At 36.6% G+C, this 8268-nt stretch overlaps 1 long non-coding RNA gene across 2 annotated transcripts; it reads left to right on the top strand.

The window, feature by feature from the left end:
• The first annotated feature begins 359 nt into the window (after positions 1-359).
• On the top strand, positions 360-7635 carry LOC111897290 (uncharacterized). Of its 2 annotated transcripts, XR_002852175.3 has the most exons (8): positions 360-567; positions 1405-1517; positions 2248-2280; positions 2356-2432; positions 2602-2677; positions 2823-2875; positions 3095-3185; positions 7478-7635. It is a non-coding gene; the product is annotated as an uncharacterized LOC111897290 (long non-coding RNA). The 2 variants fall into 2 exon arrangements; XR_002852174.3 differs by lacking the exon at positions 7478-7635 and having other exon boundaries at positions 363-567; positions 3095-3353.
• The last annotated feature ends 633 nt before the right edge of the window (positions 7636-8268 follow it).

Here is an 8268-nt window from a genome sequence, read left to right as displayed (position 1 = left end):
GTCCAATACATTTTTTTTATACAATGATACATTTTTTCTTCATTCTATTCACACCCATATTATATTTTATATAGTTTATTTCTCCAAGTTGAAATTAGATACACAACTATTTTTCATATAATTATAAAACGTTTATGTAAAATTATATATAACTATAAAAAATAAATAATATTAACACAATCAAACATTCTATTATATATTATTATAAAACAATAGGATACATGTTTGCGATCTAAAAAAAAATTAAAAATACAACCAATCAATTTTGGTATCAGGTTTATACTCTTTGAATTTTAATAAATTCAAAAGATGCAAAAATGAACAAAAAATTATCTAAAATTTTAAAACTCCTGCTTCTCAATCTACCCAAAAGTTTTAAAGAGGGAAAAACAAAAATAATTTTTTTCTCCACCAAGTTACTATGCCCTCCTTCTTCATCTGCTGCTCCGCTCTACTCCTTCGTGCGTGATGTTCCGTTGATCAATCCTATTATACTCTCTGCCAAGTTGCTCTCTTTTTTGTCTCTTTGTTGCAACATAGGGATTCAAGATCTCTAACATTTTACAGGTATTTGACTCTTGCGACATTTTTTTTTGCCCTAAATAGATGCAATGTACAATCGAGCTTATTCAAGATATTGTTTATGTTTAGCTACTTGATCTGTTTTTTTTTTTTCTGTTATCTAGATCTCATGACTTTAGTTGACATGGACTATTCGTTCTTGTGGAATATGAATTTCTTATCTATGAGTTCTGTACAGTGTTTGTCCTGGTTTTAATTGTTTAATCCAGGTTGTTCCGGTTCTTTTAAAGAACCATTACATGAAATCTCTACGTTTATTCAAGTTTTAAAAGCTTCACATACTTGGAGCTTTTTGCTTGGCCAGTCAACAAAATTTAACTCAAATTAAGTTGGGGTGATCACTGAAATGCATAGCCTATCCATGGTCGGTGAAATATTTACCTTAGAAAATGGCCATCTATATGACTGATGTGAGGCAACTGCCTACCCAAACCTTTATTCAGTATTATTTTCTCACTTCTATTTGCTTCATCCACATGATTGTCATATAAACTACAAGTCAACAAAATGTCATGTTTTGGATGAAAATGAAGTGGTGAATGACAGTCTTATTTGAGCAATTGATGCATTGATTCGAAATATTGGTAGTGCCAACTTTTTTTTTTTTTTTTGTGATTGTGTTGTAACCAAAATATTGAGGTTTTTCCAAGCTTTTCTTTATCATTTACCTTGTGCGCTGTGATTTAACAAACAATGTTTAATATTATGATGTGCCTTTCTAATGGGTTGTACTTTGGTGGATGACAATTTCAAGAAATTAACTGTATTATATAGATATGTTGGTATAGTTTTATTGAAAAACAAGTGTGTACAAACGTACAGTGCAGAAGAAGCATTCATAGTACTTTCAATCAGGTGGACATCAATCACATACACTCTGTTTCATCTCTCTAAATTGGAAATTGTACTAAAAAGGACCTCTATTATCTCATCAGGTTGGTTCTATATCTATGTTACAATTGTCCGTGAGTATTGTGTCTGTTAATGGTTTTTTAAAGATTATACACTTCTCTGTTTTCTTTGTTTGGTTTATAGTCGGTTTTATTAATAAGATCCAATAAAAAGCTTTTACGCTTCTCTGTTTTATTAATAGGATTAGGGTATTCTTTTTAGCTAATAGGGTTATGGCCATTTTATTTAGTCTTTTACATTTAAAGATAAATTTTAGTATTAATCATTATCTAACTACACGTAGATGTAAAAGGTTTTTATTGGATTAAGTCCATGTTGCATTTAATTAGGCTTATCACACATAATCTGATGTCTCTTGGTTAAATATGATTGGGTACTTTTCAAAGCACATTTTCACGATGTAGGAATGACCATTTTTTTGGTACTCATAAAGATGCATGTTTTTGTTTTTAACAATGTAAATTATGGTTGCTTGTTTAACATGTCCATATTAACGAAAATTGTTCATTCATACATACACTCTTTGTCATGAAATGACGTTTAGTAGCTCTCAAGGTGTCTTAATTTCTAAATGGGATGCTATCAAGGCTTGCAAAGAAAAAAAAATTATAAGTAGCCATCACGTGTATGTAGTTGTTGATGCTACCTATAGTGGCATAATGAGAAGTATGCTTTGAAAGTGATATTGTGATGTTAAAGAGTTACAAATAAAGTAAAATAATGATATCTAAGTAAGTTTACTCTATTTTGCAGATGGTGTAAATAGTCAATCTATATCATTATCAGGTTTGTATTAAATCATTTATATGTTGTTTTCACCTTAATAAGTTTTTTGTAAGTTGTAATTTTTGTTTGATGTAGTGAGGAAAGTGGAGCTGGAAAGAGTATGACAACAATTTTCTATGGAGCATCTGATAGAAAGTGGTCACAGTGAAATGGTAGTCAAAATAAGGCAAACTAGATATATACTTTAAACTTTTGGTATGCAAAAATATCCATGAATAAAAATTTTAGATGCTCTGTGGGTTGTTAATATTTTTTGAATAACTAATTAGTTGGAATATTTGCATATGTGACTTTAATTTCTAAACTTTGGACATGGTGCAGGGAAAATTTGTTGATGTTTGTTAAAGAGTTGTTTGGTATAATGGAAAATGTACTTGCATCCTTTCTTATGTTTAAGGTAATTATTTTCAAAGTTTTATTAGAATGTTGTTGGAAATATTTGGGTGTAATTTTTGAAATAATGATTTATACTCTGCTGAGATTTTGATCTAGAGAACGCTAAAGTATTTGTTAAAATAATTGTTGTATCTCATGACTTTCAGGAACAATAATTTCATCTTTTCAAGTTTGAAATGAAAAAAAATACTACCACCAGGTCTCTCTCTCTCTCTCTCTCATGTATATGTGTTTGTGTTTGGTGTTTATTCTATATCATTTACCTAATGATGCTACTTTATGGAATAAAACAAAATATAAGTGTCTTACACTTAAACAAATATTTCAACAAACTTAATATACATACATAAACAGTTAGCAACCTTGTATCTGCTATGGTTGGCATCTAACTTTATATCCCTGTATGTATATGTTATAGGAGCTTCATACATGAAGCATAGATGAATACATCCAAATTGATATTTGTGGGAAATGGCAAAAAAGTAGATGTCAAAATACCTGTCAGCCAGGTACACTTATGATCTTCTTGGATGTTTTGTAAGATAGGATCTTATTGATGTCAATATGTAAGAATTCATTTAGAAATTTAATTGCGGAGCATTTATTGGTTGAAGTCAAAGTAGCAATATAACATTTGTAACAATATAGTAGTTTAACCTGTATAATTTGTTGGTATAGGTCTTATATATATATATATATATATATATATATATATATATATATATATATATATATATATATAATTAGTGTGCTAAAGGACCCGGTTGCTTATCTATGAACCGGGATCTACTTTACATATGGAAACGATGGTGAGCATTGTATACAGCCCGGTTGTTTGCATGGAAACGGGACTTTAATCTTCTTATATGTCCCGGTTATTTCAATTAAAACCGTGTTCCTTTATGTCTAAAAGGACCCGGTTTTGTATGGTTGGACCGCGTCTTAATCTTCATATATGATTAAATATTGGGCCTCTTATATGTCCCAGTTTTATGAACAACCGGGTTCTTTTATGTCAGATAGGAGCCAGTTTTAAAACCGGGTTCTATTCCTTTCTTCACATAGGACTCGCTGGCTTTAAGACCCAGTTTAAAACCGGGTTATTTAATTGATTTAACCAGGTCCTATAAGCTTTTTTGTAGTAGTGCCCAAATCTCGAATCAGCTGGTTTTTCCCGTTTGGCTGCCGGCTAAGACTGTGTCGGCCGCAGATCCCTCCTGTGAGACTCCGCCTCCTCCCTGGCCTGAGTCTCTAGCTCGATCTCCCTCTTTCGAGCATTTACCTGAAGTTCGGCAAATGTCCGGTATGCTAAGTTCACCACGAACTCGCGAATATCTCTCCTCGGAACGCTCAGATATCGGCTCATGCATGTCTGCTCGATAGACACTTGCTCAGGGCAAAACATCACCCTCTAATGAAACTTTCGGGTAATCACAGTAACAGAATCAGTACCCAGCTTGAGGGTCAAAAACTCGTGAGCCATCCATTCCATCTCCACAGGGGGAACGTACTCATCATGAAACATAGTCGTGAACCTCTCCCAGGCCACCGCAGTAAGCTCAGCGGGGGTGAAATCTGCTGATACAAACTTCCACCAGTCCTTTGCCCCCAAGCGAAGCTGGTTCAGCGCGAACCGTACTCTCAAATGCTCCAGACACGTGCAGGTATAGAAACATCCCTCAATATCAGCAATCCATCTCATCATAGCGATCGGAACCTGCATCCCATCAAACTATGGTGGTTTCGTGTTGCTGAACTCTCGGTACAGTAACGAGTCACCTCCCTGTGGCCCGGCAGCAGCAACGGCTGTGGTGGCCGCAACAACATCAGCATCAGTAAGGGCGGCGTACCGCTCATCAAAAGTCTCGATCAGCGTGGTCTTGATAGACCCGAACATCTCTGGTATCTCAACTCGGTTGGCCGCAACCACCTCCTCATGAATCAATCGACAAATCTCCTCATCACTGACACTGCTGCTCTCAGGTGTGTGGCGTGTCCCAACCATGGTGTCTCTGAAATACAACATAAAAATATCAGAGACTCGTTCGAGCATACTCGCACTCGATAATGCAACCCTACTTGTCCCCTAGTATCCTAAGAATTCTTACTTGGGTTGCGCACTGTTCCGGTGTCTTCAGTAGTACGAGCCCTATACTACCGTCCAAACCACATCAATATTCATCCCAAGTCCTCCTCCTTGGATCCCAGATCACAAGTACTCTACCTCTCACTAGCATAGGCTACCCTTTGGTAGACCTCTCATAAGCTCCTCACTGCTACCTACTCACTCTCAAGCATCTCATAGCAGTAGAAATCTCCTAGGCTAAGGCATCACAAATCAGGCTACTCTAATCCTAATATGAGTACCTAGCCTACTCTAGCATGCATAGCATATCACATAATATCTCATAACACATAATGTAAGGGTATTTTGGGGAATCACCGTTCGAGCGCTGGCTGATCGTACACACTGCTTCGTTCTGCCTTTCTCAAAATTTTTTACTCTCTTAGGAAAAATTGTTTCTTTTATGAAAAATTTCCTCAAATCCTCAGTTTGAGTTCAGATATGCCTGAAGGTGCATTCAAATCCCTCAAACCTAGGCTCTGATACCAACTTGTAACAACGTAAATTTCAAAGCAATTTTTCATTTTTAAAACATACATTTACTCATAAAATAATGTCATAACATAATGTATCAAATGTTATCATCACAAAACATATCCCAGAATCTCAAACATAAACTCCACAAGTGTGTACGGATCATGTTGGCGCCTTCCCGCGATCTTCACTAGGACATGAAACACATAACACAACAATTCTAAGCATAAATGCTTAGTGAGTTCCCCAAAATACCACATACAACACATACTCCACTCAAGGCTACAGTACGACCCTCCGGTCGATGTGTCTTAGTGGGACCCTCCAGCCCCATAGCTCGTTGGACACTCTGGTCCGGTCATAGCTCGCCGAACCCTTCGGACCGATCTGTATCGTTGGACCCTACGGTCCGGTCTATATCGTTGGACCCTCCGGTCCGGTCTATACAATCATATAGCATACATATATCACATTGCACATAATCTCATACATACACATAGCACACAAGACCCTGCGGTCAACACATAAATACCACTCTAGGTAATGTATAGTGAGAAGACTCACCTCAGATGTCTTGGATAATCTCGCACGCGTATACACTGATCTAGCCTCTACCTAAACACATAAACAATTATCTCAAATCAATAACGACTCTACAGGCTAGACTAGTCTCTTCCATGTCTTCTAAGAAGGCTAAAAGACCCTCTTACCCTTCAAATGGTCCATAAGTCCAATTGTTGACCAAACTCTAAAAGTCAACAAAAGTCAACGGTCAAACTTTGACCAAACTCGTCGAGTGCACTCGTGTGACTCGGTAAGTCCATGCATGTCCTTTTCTCCCTGGTCCTCACTTGACTCGCTGAGTCAACCCTACACTCAACGGGTTATCATCGGTCGAGAATCGCGGGGCAACCCGACTCAACTCATCGAGTCCCCTTATGAGCTCGGCGAGTTCCTCCCATGAAAACACTCAAACAGTCTTCTGAGGTCAGATCTGCTTCTCCAACTAGTAGATCTAACCTTCTAACACTCGAAAGTCACGTAAAGGTTCAAACTTTACGATCATGCAATGCTTATAAGACCAAAAATGGAGAAATAACCTTTAAAATGGGGTTCTACTCTCAAGGCTCACATGAAACCTCATAAAGCTGGAAGCTTGGGACCTTTTGGACCTCTCAAGGTCCAGATCTATCATCTACACCCAAAGGGACATCATAGGCTTTATAATATAACTCAAAATGGTGCAAAGGAAACCCTAGATTCATGGAATCTATCAAATACACGAAATGGGAAGGAACTTGTGCCTCAAAACGTGAATCTCAGTATGAGCAACATAGATCCAAACTCCACAATCGATCTAGCTTGGATTTTCCCACTCCTTCTTGCAAAATCATACCAAGGGATGAAGAATTAGCCTCCAAAATGTTCTCTAAGCTCTCTTTGCTCTCTAGGGTTTTCACAGGGGAGTAGTGGCCACAAATGATGGCCATAAGGGCCTTTAAATAGGGCTCAGGCCCTGAGATTTAGGGTTTCACTTTGCAGCGCGGACTCGACGAGTCCACGCATCGACTCGTCGAGTCCGTTCATTAATCCAGACAAAAACTCGCAATCCTACTCGGCGAGTCTGAGCGTCAACTCGCCGAGTCGCTCCACAAAACTCAAGATAAATAATTAAAATAACATACCTGGGAATCCGGATGTTACAACGTCGCAAAGGTCATCAGTCATATCAAACATGGTTATACGACTCACAATAGTATAAACTAACCTTTGTTTTTGGGACTTCATTCTTCATTAGTTTTATTTAATTTAATAGAACTACTATACATTACACTAGAGGATTCCAGGGGATACAATACATGGTTTTATTCTAAGTAATGAAACTACTATACATACTTGTGGTAACCAGGGTTTTCAAACAGAACATTCTATACATTACTGGTGGTAGTCAGGGTTTTCATACAAAGGGTTTTCATTCAAAACAATGATATACGATACAGCTGGTGGTAACCAGACATGCAAACCAATACATTATACATTACTACAGAACACAGTCACAAACACATACGTTAGAAAATATGGGATTTTCTTGGAAACATACAAGCATTTCACATATTCATCAACATGTTTTCATTACAAAAACATGCTTATGAACTCACCAGCTTTATGCTGATACTGTTTCAAAATCACTTGTATTCTCAGGAAATCAGCATACAGGTACTTTCGAAGGCTTTTGAGAAGACGAAGCGTATAGAGTCACTTCTTTTATATTTTGTTATGCTTTTAGTGTATACAAACTATGTATAACACTGATGTAAATATCTATATTTTCAATTTAATGGTTGTGTTTATTTTGATTACTATGACGCAATTGTTGTGATACTATATAAGACGTCCTTCACCCCCAAACGTTTCCGCCGTTTCGGTTTGGGGGTGTGACAGATTGGTATTAGAGCTATTTTTTATAGTGAACTAAGTATACTGAACCTTACATAGTATACAACTATAAAGACTAAGGGGCCGAAGTGCTCTGAACTAAAAGTATACTATTAAAAATATAAGTATTTTATAAGAAGTATACAAGCATACATACATACCAGAAACAGTATCGCTAGTAGAACAAAACAAAAGTATTTGGATGTTCGACACTGCAGTTAAAACTGGGTAATTATGTAATGATGTTTGGAACAAATATAGCCTGATCAACTATATTTATTTGAGAGACGACCAATATGTGTTTGGGAGTGACTGTGGTGATGCAACAGGCCTAAAACTTACCAAGATATATACAACAAGAAATCGATAGAGCAGAGCAAACAACTTAAAATCATTCCAAGTTTTGCTACTTTTTTCTTTTCTAGCGATAGTTTACTTGTATTGGTAGCTTTTCTTTGCATATCGCTTAGTAGAACACTTTATCTATCAGGTTGAGATATGTCTTGATCCATATCATTTGATTCTAAAATCTAAGGGACTTACCATCCTCTTCTTCT

The sequence above is a fragment of the Lactuca sativa genome, chromosome 5 (assembly GCF_002870075.4).
Source record: "Lactuca sativa cultivar Salinas chromosome 5, Lsat_Salinas_v11, whole genome shotgun sequence".
NCBI lineage: Eukaryota > Viridiplantae > Streptophyta > Magnoliopsida > Asterales > Asteraceae > Lactuca > Lactuca sativa.
This window is presented reverse-complemented; position numbering and strand designations above follow the sequence as displayed.